Source organism: Castor canadensis, chromosome 18 (genome assembly GCF_047511655.1).
Source record: "Castor canadensis chromosome 18, mCasCan1.hap1v2, whole genome shotgun sequence".
Taxonomy (NCBI): domain Eukaryota; kingdom Metazoa; phylum Chordata; class Mammalia; order Rodentia; family Castoridae; genus Castor; species Castor canadensis.
The window spans coordinates 6,303,515-6,321,247 of record NC_133403.1 but is presented as its reverse complement, the minus strand read 5'-3'; the positions used below and the strand labels follow the sequence as shown (position 1 = coordinate 6,321,247).

At 39.6% G+C, this 17,733-nt stretch overlaps 1 protein-coding gene and 1 pseudogene across 1 annotated transcript in view; one reads left to right on the top strand and one right to left on the bottom strand.

Moving 5' to 3' along the window:
• LOC109684467 (immunoglobulin lambda-1 light chain-like) overlaps positions 1–17,733 on the bottom strand; it is a 781,398-nt gene that overhangs the window by 693,952 nt on the left and 69,713 nt on the right. The gene's annotated exons all lie outside the window — the stretch shown is intronic.
• On the top strand, positions 415–1,367 carry LOC109677520 (protein-L-histidine N-pros-methyltransferase pseudogene; annotated as a pseudogene).

Genomic DNA, 17,733 nt, shown 5'->3' with positions numbered 1-17,733 from the left:
ATTATGAAAAACAGGCCACACTAAGGGGAGGTCACTATCAGGAAAGGGAAGGTAAAAGAAGAAATTGAAAAGTTGGAAAGGGTTGATGTACATCCTATGCAAGAATGAATACAGAATTTTTAAGCCTGTTGAAATCACCATAAGAAGGTGACTAAGACAGAAAGCAGAAAAAATAGGGGGGGGGTGAACCAATTCAAATTGTAATACATATGTATATGAAAATGACACAATGAAACACCCAATACAGCTGCCTTGAACAAACAAAAATTTCTTTGCTTTACAAAACAGAAGAGGCTGAAGGCTGTGCGCGGGCCGCTCCTCCCCACGCCCCGCCTCGGCCCTGAACGGGCTGGAAGCGGGAGTCGGGCGCGATGGCTGGAGCCCGGGCAGCGGCAACGGTGGCCGCGGCCCCTGATGAGACTGCTGGCTGGCTGGCTGTGCCTGGGCCTGGCGTCCGTGTGGCCGGCGCGGAGGATGTGGACACTGCGGAGCCCGCTGACTGCTCCCTGTACGTGAACACGGCCAGGGCCCTGGCGGGCCGGCGGCGGCCGTGGGCGGCTGGACGGAGCCCACCAGTGGTGTGTGTGCAACAGAGAGAATTTATGTGAGTCACTTCAGGCTGTCTTTGTTCAGAGTTACCTTGATCAGGAGCACAGATCTTCTTAAACAGCAGCACTGAGAAGTCGGGCTGGTTATTTATCCAGTTATGTCATTCCTTTGTGTCATCTGTTTTTAGCCTGTTTATGTCTAGAACATCTATCAATGGGTTGACAGGAAGAGGCTCAATGTTCGTGTTTTCACCAGATCAGTTTCAGAGACTTCTTAAAATTAATCCAGACTGGAAAACCCATAGACTTCTTGATTTAGGTGCTGGAGATGGAGAAGTCACAAAAATCATGAGTCCTCATTTTGAAGAAATTTATGCCACTGAGCTTTCGGAAACTATGATATGGCAGCTGCAGAAGAAAACATACAATGGTGTAAGTGAATGGCAGAATACGGGGTTCCAGTATGATGTCATCAGCTGCTTGAGTTTGCTGGACCGCTGTGATCAGCGCCTGACTTTATTGAAAGATATCAGAAGTGTGTTGGAGCCAACTAGAGGCAGAGCCATCCTTGCCCTGGTTCTTCCCTTTCACCCATATGTGGAAAACGTAGGTGGCAAGGGGGAGAAACCATCAGAAATTTTGGAAATCAAGGGACAGAATTGGGAAGAACAAGTGAATAGCCTGCCTGAAGTGCTCAGAAAAGCTGGTTTTGTCATCGAAGCTTTCACCAGACTGCCATACCTGTGTGAAGGTGACATGTACAATGACTACTATGTTCTGGATGATGCTGACTTTGTTCTCAGACCAGTATAAACATGTAGAGGCTGAAGTCTTCAGAGTCTGCCCCACAATCTACCCTCCAGAAGAGGGCCTGCACGCATGGTTAGTGATGGAAGACTGTGGGGACTGCCATTCTAAATATCGTGTAGGAATTTAGAAACCCAAAATACTAATTATTTCTTTGTAGTGTATACAAGGAATGTTTTTTAAAAAAACAGAACCCCAGCTCTCTGTGGATTTTTATCAACCCTTTACTCAGTTAGGGTGACAGTCCAGTGCAGGTCACACTCCACTTATGTTGGAAGATATTTTTTATACATTTGCTGTGGGGACTCATTCCCAGACAAAGCAATAGTCATGAATCCATGGAACCAATAAATGGATCGTTTTTAATAAAATGAAGATTGCCAATAAAGCTGTCTATTTAGTTCTGAATATTGGTTATAAGGCCTTGCCACTGATGTTCTTTACTCTTTGAAACTTCCTGTTACTGTTCAAGACAATGTTTTTAATCATGCTAATAAACTTTTTTGGAGATAAAAAAAAATAATAATAAATAAATAAATAAATAAAAAACAGAGAAGAAGAAGACAAAACAGACCGTCTGGGAGATTGGTTCTTGTGGGGAGTGATACAAAGACAGGGATAGGAAGGTGAATATGGTGCAACTACTATGTACACATTACGTGTATGTAAATGGAAAAATAAGAACTGTTGAAACTCTTCCAGGAATGTGGGAACAGGGGATAAAGAAGAATGATGGAGGACATGAATTTAATAATGATATATTTGATCTATTGTAAGAACTTTAGTAAATGTCACATGTGCCCCCCAGTACAATGACAAATATAATAACAACAGTAAAGAAACTTAAATAAAAGAAAATGAAGCACAATAAAATGTGATTTAGTAACATTTAAAAGGAGGTTTTTTCACTTTCCTATTAAACAGAACATGATGGGATGTTTCTCTCTTGGGGAAATGTGTTTGCCTCAGTCCTCAGAGGTGATCTACTGGTCTGTTATTTTGTGAATATGAAATATAAATGAATTATTATTTTGTGTAACACTTACACCCACATAATTCATTAATGTCCTCCTCTTAGGAAGTAAACCAGCACATGAGTCAATGCAGATTTTTACCTTCATGCTCTTTGAATAGTTTGAATATTAAGAGCCCTCACAGCTCAGTGCCTCATCTTGTCATCCTTACGTCATGTTATCATGCTCATTTCTGGGTTCAGTCAAAAGATATTAGTGTTCTAATTTCCCTTATTGGTCCCACTGTGCTGAACACAGTAATGCAGCGCACAGTAGTAATCATGTTGAAACTCTGAATGGGGTTTCCTGAGCAGGGAGACTGGGATCCAGACAGGGTTCTGTGAGTGTCTTGGGATTATAAATTGGTGTCCTGAGAGCTTGGTTATGCTTCTTCTGGAACCAGTATGCACAGTGACTGTTGATGACCGCAACAAACAATTGCACAGTGAGTGTGATTGTTCTGTGAACAAGGTCAATAACCCTACGGTCACGACAGCCTTAGAACTGGTCCCTGGAATGATAAAAATCACGTGTCAGAAATAAGGAAGGAGGACAAAGTGATCACTCCAAATTCAGGTTTCTGAAATCTCCATGAAATTTGGCAGAGAGGGAGGAAAGCAGTAAGGTGGGGAGGTATCAGGTTCATGGCGTGAACTTTCAAATTCTCTCTTGGACTCACAGCTGCTGATAAACTCTGGGATGGTTCTTTTTTCTCCTCAGTTCTTCGATGGGTGTTTAGTTATTTTGTGTATTATGCCAATATGAGTCTTTTGCCTACACCACCTGTAACAGTGAAACCTGGGTCCTCAGCCCAGGGTGCAGCTCTACTTTCTGGAAGGTTGGGGTGTTGTAAGCTGTAGTTTTCCCTATAAGAAGAATCACCTCTAACTCTGGCCACTAAGCATGGCCCAGACCATTAAACATGAGGCATGTTGGACTTTCTGAACCTTGCAAATCACGAGAAGACCCATGGCAGCCCTGTTGTACTAGGATATTATTTGCATTCCCTTCTCTTGTTAATTACCTTCTCAAGCACATTTAGTTTCACTGATATCTGTTATTTAGTTCTTCAGAATTTTTAAAACTATTTTTCCATTCCGTGATTTCCATTTGCTTCTTTTTATTACTTTGTTCTTTTGTGACCTTCTGCGTTTGTATATTTGTTTCAGGAATGAAAGAAATTGGCTGGACATTGACAGCTCATATCTTTAATTCTTCTTGGGAGGGTGAGATCAGCAGGATCGCAGTTCAAGGCCAACCTAGGCAAATTCTTCACAAATTTCCCCATCTCCAAAATAACCAGAGCAAAAATGGGCTGTTAGTCTGACTCAATAGGGTAAAGTGCCTGCTTTATAAGTATGAAGCTCTGTGCTTAAACCTCTTTCCCACAAAGAAAGAAAGAAAGAAAAAGAAAGGAAGGAAGAAAGAAAAAAGAAGGAAAGAACGAAGGGAGGAAAGGAGGGAGAAAGGGAGGAATAGAGGAAGAGAGGAAGGGAGGAACAGAGGAAGGAGGAATGGAGGAAGGGAGGAAGGAAAGAGGGAGGGAGTTTGAAAAGTTGGAGGGAAGGAAGGAGGGATGAAGGGAAAGAGCAAGGAAGGAAGGAAGAAAGAAAAATGAGAAAGGAAGAAATTTCTCATGAAAGAGATTCTCTTATTGTTGTTTCAAAAGTGCCACATAAATTCAGTGACAGATTCAACTCACTGTTTTTGCATGCAGATTGTCTTTATTCTTTCATATAATGTTTTTTTCTAACCTGATATAGGTCTTTTTAAAAATTATATGTTAGACATTTTGCATGTTATATTCTGAGACCCTCTAGAAGTTGGCTAATAGACTTAAAGTAGCACCTGATTTTTTAAACTTGTTTTTTTTTGTATTAAATTCCATTTTGTCATTCTCAGGAAAAATTATCACAATATTCCTTTGGAAGCATTCAATTGCAGATTTTTCAAGCAGTCAAATCCTGTTTGACACGAGTTTCCTATTGTCTGCTTTAAAACTGATGAAATACTCTTGAACCCTCATATCTCCATTAATGCTCCATTAGTCTTTCTCTTCGAAGTTGACCAAAAATGTCACGTTTCTTATGACTTGAGGAGGATAAAAGCGCTTTTGATGTGAAGCATCTATCAGGGAGAATAGTGCTTGTGAGCATCCCTTCTGGTGTCTGGAGACCAAATATCCTGAATACACACAACTGGAAAATAGCCTCAAAATGAGAAGATTTCTTCTAGAAACAATGGACTGAGGCCAGAGCCATAATATTTGTGTAATACCTCCACTTTCATTTGTCACTGTCTTGATGGATTATATATCACAATGTATTGATACTCTGACTCATCCCTGGGGACATTCTCTGTTATGCTTGGTTTAGTCTTCATACAGGGAACCAGAAAATTCTGCAAGGTACCAGGAACTGAATACAGATTACCCATTAGAACCATAGGAAATGATGGGTCATCTTTATGACCCACTAGCATTGTAAACAGTGGAGACAGTCATATTACCAGAGCCACAGATGAGTGAGACTGTTGCTGCAGGAGCTGTGCTCAGTGACAGCTTATGGGTCACCACAGCCTGGAAAGTGTCTACTGAAAATAGATGAGATGCCCATTCCTCAAGAAAAGAAATAGGGCATGAAAGTTCAGTGTTGCCTTCCATAACCTCAGCCTAAAATCCCCTGACCTGTATAGTGAATAGGAACAGAAATGTTCTAAAACTTCATTGCAGATTTTTGTATGTAGGTGTGTTTATATGCAAAAATAAATACATATATGTTAAGTCAATTGTAAAAATGTACATACAGATGTTAGTACTTACTAATCTGTACTTAAAATGGGTATATATGCATATGCAACATATATATGCAGATATGTACATAGGTTCTACCTCAATAATATTAAGTTTTGGAGATAATGATACTGCTAGTCTAGAAATTAAATTAAATTTAGTCTTCCACTTCTAAAAAGGCAATTCTTGATAAGACAATAGGTACAGAAATATGATTGACATGATGAAAAATAACTGAAAGTTCATGCATTCTATTTCTTCCTTCACATGATACTGTATTTTTTAAAAAAAATAACTTCAATTTTTGGAATCAGGAGTTTGTTAGCCTAGGTCAGGACCTCCAGTGAGAAAACACTGACTGGTGCCCAGGAAACCCAGTGAGAGGCCTCTTCCCATGATGTTCACAGCCATCTTCCTCTTGGAATTGTGAAACACACATGGTAGGGGAAATTACAGAGTAGAAACACCAGAGTTCAAAAAAGGATAAAGATAGCTTACAGGATTTGAGCAGGAAAAAGTTGCATGTGGGATAGACCAGGGAACAGAGCATCCAGAACTGAGTAATATTTATATCAGATTTGCCTCTAGAATGGTGAGATACAACTCTGCCTTTGTGTCTAGCCTTTGTATGATGTAGAACGTGACATTTCAGACAACACTTGACTAGAAAAAGGATCTCCCATTATTTCAAGTAAAGTCGTCAAAAATGTTGGTTGTTTCTGTCAAAGAAGCCCCAACTGAGCCATGGAGAGGTGGAGAAAAGAGGAAATGTTCCCTAAATTGGGGCAAAGACTTGACAGCAAAGTCTAGCATAAGTGGAAGTATCATTTTGATGACTAAGAGAGTGGTATCCAAACCCTGACAACACAAGTTAGGGTGTGATTCATATCCCTGAGGGCTTCAGGCACTGTGTAAACAGAACTGAGGCTCCTGTCACAAAGAGTCTTAGACATGACAAGCGCCCAAAGATGAGTTTATGGATACTAAACTGCCCACGTGGAGCAGAGACTTGCCCCGAGATTCCAGAGCATCAAGCTCATCACACAGGGCAGATGTTCAGAGCATTTTGTAGTTGGGCCTGGTTTTCCTTGATGTTGCTAATGTTACTTTGGAGAATCTGCCTCCTGGAGATGCTGACCCTGAGGATTGCTGAGTTAGAAAAAGCTGAGTCCTGACTCCTGGAGGGACAGAGAAGGCTGAAACTACAGTTAGGTCAACATCGACCCAAAGTGAATAGAGGATGTACTGTGCGTGTGTGTGTGTGTGTGTGTGTGTGTGTGTGTGTGTATGAAAGAGAGAGAGAGAGAGGGAGAATGCGAATGGATGTGTACATGTGACCTCAGAGATCTATTTCCTTGCTCTGAGCAGAATGTGAATTCCAGCGACCTCTATTCCTCTCATGGCTTCCCAAGGTTTGCTGGCCTTCCTTCAAGGGAATTCCTGGATTGCTCCTCTGTAAAGCACTCTAGGTCTCAAAATCCTGGATTAATGAATACTGAATGTAATGAAGTCTACTTCCCTTAGATTTTGTTTTAAGCAAGTTGAAGAAATCTGTACCGATTATTCAAGTGTGAGCAATTCCATTTAGTCAGAACATCTCAGGTGGAGTGAGCATCACCTTTCCCTTTTCTGCCCTAAGAGTCTAGGGTACAATTATAAGATCATACCTGTGGTATCTTCACATCTCAGAGCCTCAAGACAGGTAGAGAACATGTAGCCCCAATTTAATTCCACAGATGTGACTTTCTATGTTCTGTCGTCCCTAGGTGTCCTTCAATAGGTTAGTAACTTTTATGGTTCCTTTCCAAGAGGACAAAAGGATAGGACTCCAGAACCTGAGGAAAATGGTTGCTTTCCCTGAGATACTGTCCTCAGAGTTCTTAGTATGTAGGTGTCGTGGTATTGAAGGGAAATAGTGGGTGGTGTGACACATTATACCTACCTTAATCTGTTGATTACTTCAGGTGTAACCTTGTGTGTAGCTTCAGTGTATTTAAAGGAAGAAAAACTCTAAAAGAGTGAAAAGAAAACAGTAAACAGTAAATGAAGACAAAACACCAAATAAAAAGAAGGAAGAAATCTGTCTCTTCCATTTGCAAACAGTCAACAGCTGGAGAAAGTTTATGGGATGAGGTTGATAAGGATGTCATATTAAAGAGACTCTTAGTCAAATTTCAGTCACTGACCAAATACCAACTTAAATGGTGAAAAGACACATTTGGTTCACAGTTTCAGAAGTTTTAGTCCAAAGTCACTTGGACCAGTTGCCTTTAGGCCTTTGGCAAGGAAACATGTCATGGCAGGAGTGCAGGGTGGAGGAAAGTTGCTCATTTCATGAAGACCAGGAAGCAAAAAGTAAGAAAGAAGAAAAAGGTTGGGACCTCCAAATGCATCCTTTAAGGTCTTGCTTTAAAGGTCCTACTTCCTCCAACTACATCCCACTTTAAAAAGTTTCTAAAGCATATCAATAGTGCCATCATTGGAGGACCAGACTTTCAACACATGACATGAGGGAGGAAAATTAAGATTCATACCATAACCCGACTAGGGGTGTAAGGAGCAGAAATTCAGCCATGGAGACCAGTCAAGGAATGACACAAAGGTTTATATGTTGGCCTTCCTGAAGAAGGATCCTGTATAATGGAAACTGTACCAAAGACATTTGCACAATTTTCTGAAACCTACTATGCATATGGAAAACCTGACAGCCCCAGAGAGATCCAAAAGCTTGAAAAAGGCAGAAAAGAAGGCAAATAGGTAGAGAAGGATCTGAGGGACCTCAATAGTTATGCTCTGTAAGCTCTGTCTACTGGATGCATCCATGAGTGAATCAGACTAAGGAGGATATATCTGTGACAAGTTGGTGGCCCCAGTATTAGCTATGAATATGTCATTAGTAACACATGATCCACAATTTGTGAGATATGATATGACAACTAATTTGTTGATTAATATGGCTGCCCTGGTTAGTACTTCTACTTGCTGACAATAGCAATTACTTTTGTTTAATTTACTTCTGGCTTTATTTAGGATGTTCCACTTGGCTCTATTATCTCCTCTGCTTATGCCTTGCTTGGATGTCCTGATTTCAGGTTACACACATAACCAGTGTTTTTCTTTCTCCCCTGTTAATGGGCTTGATTTGTTGCAGTGGTGTCTATTCTACAGGTGCCTCCACAAAATCAAAAGATGCATAGAAACGAGGTGTGTGGCCCCATAGAATTTTGTCTCTATTCCTTGTTCCCTGGGGCATAATGAAGGAATACAGCTGCTTCCAACCCAATTAGCTACAGCACACCAAACATGGGCATCTTTCTCAGACTGCAGCCCACATACTAGAAAAAGTCCTGCATTGGTGAAGGTATATGAGCACCAAGAGAATCCACTAGGGATGCCTAGTCTCTCATGCTTATGAAGTACTAGCAGATTATGCTTCTATAGGAGCTCCCTGGTGTCTATTGGCAACACAACATACCATAGTTACCAAAAAAAACTAGCCACTGCTCAGGATATTTGGAAGTCTGACATTTTCTCTAGCAAATTCAAAGATGGTGGTGATAGAGTTAACACAGATTGGGATTTTTAGTCATCTGTAGACTTTGTTACTTAAATAAACTTGTTCCTAGCACTATCACAGGGGTTGTGTTTCAATCGTCCATGTTTAAGTAACTTTATTTGTTGTATTTAGTGAAAAAGGTAGGAAGCACAATGAATCTTACGGTTTGCATCCATGGGACTCCCACTGTGCCATATATGTATAATAATAAAGTACAGCTGATACAATGCATTGTCAGATGTTATTTATCAGTCTCTCCTATGCTGATACATTTTTTTCTATGGACAAGAGCTTATAACCTCAACATTCTTTTCTCTTATGTTTTATGACAAAGAGGTTTAAATATTATATTATTGATTATGAGATCATCATTCATCTTTCTAACTCTGCTACATATATATAAGCTGCTTGGCCTGTCCTCAAGTCATGTCTCTGACTCTCCTGTTGAGTATGACTACCTCATTCTTTCTACCTTGAACTCTTGGTTTAAGAAGCATGTATTGGTTCTCAGTACGATCACAGAGTTCTCAGTTTTCTACCTCAACCTCAGGCTGCTATCCAGTGCTACTGGAGTGCTTGTATCTTATAAGGAATGTATTGTGTATTGTGTCCAGTTCCCTGTTGTTTGAGGTGGGAGAAACCTAGTATCCCTTCCTCCATCATGACTACAAGCAATGGACCATCCACTTTTCAGAATTTTCTCAGGTTGTGTGTTTTTCATGTAACTCTATTCAGTCCCAGAATTTCACTTCACAAAATTTCAACAAAATTCATGAGGTGAGAATCAATTTCTTATTTCACCCCCAGATAAATCTAATCTACCATACTTCTGCTATTTTCTCTGACCCAGACTGTGATACTCTAATGCCTTCTTAAGTTTTAATTCAGGAAATTCCTAGAGGAAAAAAGCAAGTCCTCAAGTCAGCACAAAACCTCCATAATGCTGGATGCATTCACTTCTCATTACATTGGAAATTCATTAATATCATGAAACATAGGTGGTACAGATCAGGAAGATGGTGATTCATGGCCAGCCTGTGCAAAATGTTCCCAACATCTCAACAAACAAGGTGGGCATGGTGATGCATGATTCTAATCCCAGCAGTGTGAAAGGCTTATGCAGGAGGATCACCATTTAAGGCTGGACTCAGAAAAAAGCACAAGACTGTATCCAAAAAATAAGTAAAGAAAAAAATGGCTGTGGAGGTTGGTCAAGGAGTAGAACACCTGCCAGGCAAGCATGCAGCCTTGTGTTTAAACTCCAGTACTGCCAAAGCAAGCAAAAATATATGTGCATAATCTACGATAACAGTTGAGAAATTTTCATTTGTAATATGCTATTTATACTAGAATCCTCAGCAGTGAAAATGTTTATCCATCCAGAGTTGAAATTTCTGGGATGCTGTTTTAGGAAAACTGTTGAAGTCTTATATGAAATTGTGTTCCAACTGTTACCTCTTTGGACTCTGGAATAAAGAATATGGAGAACCTAAAATCTACAACACACCTGTCCGAACCTTGATGATGAGGGACAAAGTTAAGGCCATTTAAGTTGGTTTCATTAGAAACCACCACTGTGTCAACAACACTTGCATTCCTCATTCAAGGGCAAATGGTTGAAGAAGAGGGAAATTTCTGCTCTTGACCAGAAGACCTGTACTGCTAGGATCTACAGACAGGACTCTATATGGTTAAGGACCTCATGAACTTCTCCATAAACTCAAATCCCTGATGGTATATGAATGAATATGTCCACGAGTATCATCCTTGAGTTGTAATATTTAATATTGGTTAACTCAAGGTCACAAGATTCAGGCAGATCCACCTATGTGGACAGCAAACTTCAAGATGTTCAAAATAATGGCCAAACAATGAAAAGTAGGAAAGAGATCACATCTGTTCCTAACATCAAGGATTTCTGTGATATTTGTTGCAAGCTCATCTTCAAGTAGTGACATGCCTAAAAAATAAGCTGTCCATCAACACAAGGGGGAGTCTACCCTTTCCTGAACACCTCAGATTGTCCATGTGCTCAAATGTCCACACTGATGAGTTAATTTTGTTCACTGGGCACACAAGCATGTCATGACACTAAATTTTATTTGGGACATTTATAAGCATCAGAAAATTCTGAAGTTTGTAAATTCAGAAAGATTCAGAAAGTAATCCAGAAAGATTCACAGCTCTTCTTCCCTGTCATGAGTTCAACAAAACACAGAAACATGTGATTTTAGTGTTGTGGTCCATAAGAAATAGATTCAATATCATTTTTCTTTTAAATAAGCAACTGGTTGTGAGGTGATACAATGAAGAATAATGGGGAAAAAGACTCTAGCTGTAAATGGGATTTTTTTCATTAGTTTTTCTTATTAGGATGTATTTACTGCACAGGGAGATTCATTGTGACAATTAACAATAGACTTATGTTGTATATAATATGTATATATTATGTGTTAGATCATCTCACACTTTCTCCCCTTCAACCCTTTATCTGACTTTCCTATTAGTGTAATGCTATCATAATAGAAGCCCTCAGGATGTAGGGTGTGTGCTCACATATACTATTTTTTGGAAGCATTTGAGAAGGGTTGGGCATTATTCTTTAATTCTTTGATATAAAATTCACCACTGAAGTTACCTGGATATAAGCTTTGATTGTTTGGAATATGCAAAATTTTAGTGTATATGCATTTTACTATAATTCTGATAAGATTTATTTCTTACTGAATCTGTGTTTGTTATTATAGAGTCTCCTAATTTCTCCACTTCTTCTAGTTTATCTAATTTCATATAAACTTAATTTTTTCTCATTGGACAGGATAATATGCCAACATTTACCTTTGGATTTTGAATTATTTCCAATAGCATATCATCTTCCAATAGTTGCCCATATGTACAAGAACTCCATGACAGGAAAGAGTGAAACAGGAGGCAAGGGTGGAAGTTATGGGCCAGCACTTGTGCAGCTGGGGGAGAAGAAGGGTCAAGGTGCAGGAAAGTCACACATCATACAGGATGGTATTCAAGTGTTTGAGAGCCACTAGGGTATTTTCTTTGTGGTCTGCTCTCTTGGGACTGGTTGAACAGTGTCCTCTGCTGGTGTCAGATCCCAAGTTATCCAGCTGGCTGCCACTATTCAGCTCTCCAGGAAAGAGCATCCTGACTTCTATAGAGAGATCTTTCTGATGATGATTCAAAGGGCAGTTAATGAGCAGGTAACCTCCATGATGTTAGAGAATTATCATTTCGTTCCTCAAGGTCAGTAAAGACCTCCAGTCAGTTAAACACAGGTTGTACATCACAGTTGTTATTTTACTTGAAGCATCAGGATTGCCTGACAAGTGACTTTGATTCTAAAGGTTGACTTGCATGTTTTCAACTGTGTCCATCTTGGCCAAGGGTTGAAGTTCCCAGGTGGATCTCATTTGGTATTAATTACATTTGGGTGAAAATTGGAGGTTGATATGTTATTTTCTTATTTTTATACTTGTTCTTGTTGCAAGGGTATACTGGTAGTTTTTGAAGTCCCTACCTTAGATTTTCATATCTGCCATTTTCAAGAGAGTATAATGTTGCCAAGAAAAGTCTGTCTTCTGTCCTTTCTTGTTTCTCTGGATTGTAATTTGCCCTTGAATGTAACCCTGGAAAAACATACTTTGTCTTGATTATCTGATATAATTAAGATATTTTAAATTGGTCTCCCATAAATATGAAAACTGATTTTAAAAGATCAATAAAAATGTAATTTCTGTCCCTTCTTAGAGGACTCCAATCCAGGCCTAAGAATCTTCATGACCTATTATTCACCATCATTGCAGTCAGATTGATTTAACTTCCTAAGAGCCCCATGGATTTCATGGGTGTTGGTGTTATAAGACTAGGTCTAAAATAACTGATAGTCATAGAACATCACTCAAATCAAAGCAGGAGTGAGCACAAAGCATTAGACTTTCTGGGGTTTATTGGAAGAAAGGAGTCTACGATGGTCTAAGAACCAGGTACTTTATGGGAGGCATCTCCCTGTATCTGTAAATACAGGAATCCCTACAAGTGTAATTTCAAGAGAAGTACAGAAACCCAGAAACTCATCATCCCTGAGGTTTCAGAACATAGGCAAAGATCAGTGAAACTTGAGACAAGCAGAGAGATATGCAGGGATCTGTGCAGAAAGCCTCAAATACTGTACTTCAGCTCACCCTGTCATTACACTCTGCTACTGGGTGGACCATTTTTGTTTCTGTGAAAACCTGATTTTGTTTACATGTGAGGGAAAACATAACAAACTCTTACATGAGGAACATAAGTGTATTGGTGACAAAGCATGAAGCTTCTGTATTTTGTAGCACCAGTAATGACACAGTCAAATCTTATTCTACTTTTGAAAACAATGTCAGCTAGTGACAAAACTAGAGGGCAGATTTTTATGTCCCTTTTCTGTGACAGACAGACCCTTGATGATATCAGCTTGTAAGCAGATATAATAGTGATAGCCAGCCTTGTCATTGGGCATATATAAGAGTTGATCACTTGGGAGTTAGATAATGGGACACAAACTTAGGGGTCTTCCATGGAGTCCATGGTACCAGCTTCCTTGGTATACCCTAACATCTCTGATGTTTCCTTGCCATCTGCACCACATTAGAAGAACTACAGAGTTTTATACTTGCAAATATTGGGAAGGGTTCTGTGCCATGAAGTCACACATACATATCATACATCTCGGATTGTTGAAAAATTCCTAGTGGGGTAAGAGAGCAGAGTAAACAACTCAGTCTCTGTTATGTCATGATTTCCTCTGCTCTTTATGATCTTTTGTGCTTCCATATGAACTGTAAGTTTACTTTTTCAACCTCTATGATAAATGTCACCAGAATACTGATTGGAATTACATTGGATATATAGATTGATTTTGGTAGTACAGCTATTGTTACATTATAAATTCTGCCAATCCCTGAACTTGGGAAAACCTTCCATCTTCTGATGTATTCTTAAATTTCTTTCTTTGATGGTTTGTAATTTTCATATAGAGGTCTTTCACTTGTTTTGTTAAGTTTATTCCTAGGTATTTTATTTTTTGATGCTGTCATAAATGAAATTATTTTTCTATCTTCTTTCTCTGTTCATTGCTATGTAGAACATTGACTTGTCTTTGTATATTAGTTCTGTATCCTGCAGCTTTGATAAAGGTATTTATGATGCCTGTTAGTTTCTTGGGTCTTTTAGGTATTTGATCACATTATCTGTAATGAGGTATAATTTACCTTGTTCCTTTCCCATTGGAATTGCTATTTTTTCTTACTCTCTTACTGCTTTGGCTAGCAATTCCAAAACTATGTTGAATAAGATCATTTAAAATTGGACAAGTGTCATAGTACAAGACTCTCAGCAGGTAGGGTCTCTCTCCCACTTCCCTACATGTCTGTGTCACTATGAGAAGACCTATTCTGCCAGATCTGACAGTAGCAGTCAACTTTAGGTTGAAAATCGGAGATGAGCATTGGTGGAAGTATCTGGGGATCCAGAGAAGTAGGTTGGTGCCCTAGCAGCCTGATGCTTATCTGAGTATGAGTAGTGGCTCAGGAAGTACTGTGGATGGAGTCACTGGCCTGTGCTGGTACCGGTATATGTAGTACCCACCAGCATTGATGTCTCTGCTCAGGGTTTAGGTGAGTCTGGAGCTGCCTCTAGAGATGCAGAGAGGGAGTATGGCTACGTAATCATAGTCTTGGAAAAGGATCTTCATCATCTAGAAATACACAGGTGCTGAGGAAGTGACCCTGGGTGTGTCAAGGTGTGTGTCTCACTTTCCTGTCTATATACAGCTCTGTGGAAATAGAACTAGAGAATGCTATGGATTGTTTGTGGTCAAGAAATATTATATATATGTAAATAAACTTTGTAAGTGTTGTAACTTACAAATTGAGTGACTAAAGTGAATCTATATTATTTTATATAATTTCCACCTTAATGTAATTTGTTCAAAAACTCAATCCTGGAGAAGGCGATATAGCACAGTTGTAGAAGGTGTGCTAAACACAGATAATTCCTAGCATATACCTACACACATACATACATAATGCGATTCCAAAAATGAAATCAGACTCACCACAGTTCTTTTCGTACAAAACTATGCTGCTTGAAGTCTATTGATGGAAATAAGGCTAACAAAAATAGAAAAAATAATTGAAAACACATGCATTCTACTTTTGCTTGTGAATCATACATGATCTTTTCTAAAATAACTTTTTGTGGATTCTGGTGTTTTGTATCATGAATTTGGGCCTGCACATAGTAAATAACTCACAGGTACCAGTATAGCCCATGAGGGGCTTTTTCCATGAAATGCATACCTGCCTGTCTTATGGTATTGAAAACCTACTTGAAAGAAGTAATTCCACATAGCCATCATTAGCAACACCACTAACAACAGGTGTTGTCGAGGATGCAGGGAAAAAGCAATGCTCTTACACTGCTGGTGGGAATCTAAACTAGTATAACCACTCTGGAAAAAAATTTGGAAGCTACTTAAAAAGCTAAACATTTATCTACCATACAATCCAGCAATACCACTCTTGGGGGTATACCCAAAAGACTGTGACACAGGTTACTACAGAGGGACCTGCACACCCATGTTTATTGCAGCACTATTCACAATAGCCAAGTTATGGAAATAGCCAAGATGCCCCACTACTGAGGAATGGATTAAGAAAATGTAGTATTTACACACAATGGAATTTTATGCAGCTGTGAAGAAGAATGAAATGTTATCATTCGCTGGTAAATGGATGGAATTGGAGAACATCATTCTGAGTGAGGTTAGCCTGGCCCAAAAGACCAAAAATCATATATTCTCCCTCATATGGGGACATTAGATTAAGGGCAAACACAACAAGGGGATTGGACTTTGATCACATGATAAAGCAAGAGCACACAAGGGAGGTATGAGGATACGTAAGACACCTAAAAAACTAGATAGCATTTGTTGCCCTCAATGCAGAAAAAGTAAAGCAGATACTTTAAAGCAACTGAGGCCAATAGGAGAAGGGAACCAGGAACTAGAGAAAAGGTTAGGTCAAGAAGAATTAACCTAGAAGGTAACACACATGCACAGGAAATCAATGCCAGTCAACTCCCTGTATAGCTATCCTTATCTCAAATAGCAAAAACCCTTTGTCCTTCCTATTATTGTTTATACTCTCTTCAACAAAATTAGAGATAAGGGCAAAATACTTTCCACCTGGTAGTGAAGGGGTGGGGGGGAGAGAGAGGGCGGGGGGAAGGGAAGGGAGTAGAAATGACCCAAACACTGTATGCACATATGAATAAAAAAAGAAGTAATTTTACATTGAAAAACTCAGAGTAGGGAGAATGAAAGTGGCTTTGTGAATATATGAGCAGAAAAGAACAGGGAAATAGATGTGGGCAGACACCCTAGGAAAACACACAAAGTTTCTAAGACCTAGGCAATTTTTTGACAGACTTGTCTGAGGTGGGCACAGCTATTGCCCCTTCCCAGTGTATAACCTTTACAAGATGGAGAAACAGATACATCATAGCTAGATTAATGATCACCATAAAGAAAAATATATACAGAAATTTATGTACAAGAATTCTGAGACATGGAAACGTGGAGAAGAGGATCTGCATCCAGGGGTCATAAGGGCTTTAGGTATAGACTTAAACTTTTCACTATGGGTTGAACTCACTAGAGATATATAGGCAGTGACTGAGAGTGGCAGCCAGTCCCTGGCAGCACATCAAAGGGCATGTCTCATGTCTACCCCCTGAGTCTGAGCAATGTGGATCAGCACAGAGGCTGTTGTCACCAGTGAATAAATGCCACCATCTGCCTTACCCAATGACTGGAGACCCAACTGCTGGTTGGAAACAGAGACTCAACCTTGGCTTCCTAAACATCAAGTTCATCCCAATTGAGCATATACTCAGAACATTTTTTATCTGGCCCTGATAACAGGACAGTTACTCTCATTGTTACTGGTGTTCCTGCAGCTGGAAATTCTTCCTCCTGGGTATTCCCTGGCTGAGGATAGTAGGGTCAGCCCAACTGACTTCCAACTCTTACAAGGACAGAGGGAGCCAGAGACTGCACAATCCAGGATAATATAATCAGTAGCGAAATGTATGTGTGCATGTGTGGGTTTGTGCTTGTGTGTGTGTGTGTGTGTGTGTGTGTGTGTGTCATGAGAGTGACCAAAGAGAGATCAACAGACAGTCACACTAAGAGACAGATACAGAGCCAACGATAGGAAGAGACAAAACAAACACACACAAATGCACAGAGGGAGAGAGAGAGAGAGAAAGAGATAGGGAAAGAGAATGCACTTGATCCTACAGATCCTTTTCTGTGAAACAGAGCATGAACCCCAGTGCTCCCTATCTCTCTCATTCCTACTCACACCATGATAGCCTGCTCTCTACACAAATGCAACACTGGAGCAAGGTACAAAAACTTGACTGTCTCAATTGTCATTCACTTTGAAATATGTTTCATTTCAGATAGGGTGAGGAATATGCACTCAATTAATCAAATGTTAAAAGGTGCAATCATCAGAAAACCGCTCCATGTAGTATGGGGTGCCCAGATATCTCACAGAAAGTGGCCAGGGAGACCTTTTACTTTTACTATTTCTTTCAGAAAGGACCAAAGAATGGACCTCAGCCCAACCTTGGTTGTGCCTGAGGTTATGTCTCACAAATTCTTAGGAAGTAGGAACTCTAAGAACGAGGGAAAATATTGGGCTGTGTGAGTGATGCTGCCATTCTTTCTGTGTTGATTACTTCAGGACTCACCTTGGGTAAGGAACCAATGCATTCAGAAGGGGCAAAATGGAAAGAAGATAAAGAAAAATGTAGGAAAAAAGAAAGATACAATAGTTTCCATGTACAAATACTCAACAACTTCATAAACAGGCCATTTTTTGGAAATGATATAATTATGTTCTCCTATTAAAGAGACTGAGTAAGGGTTGAGAGAACAGAAATCCAGAGATGGGAATA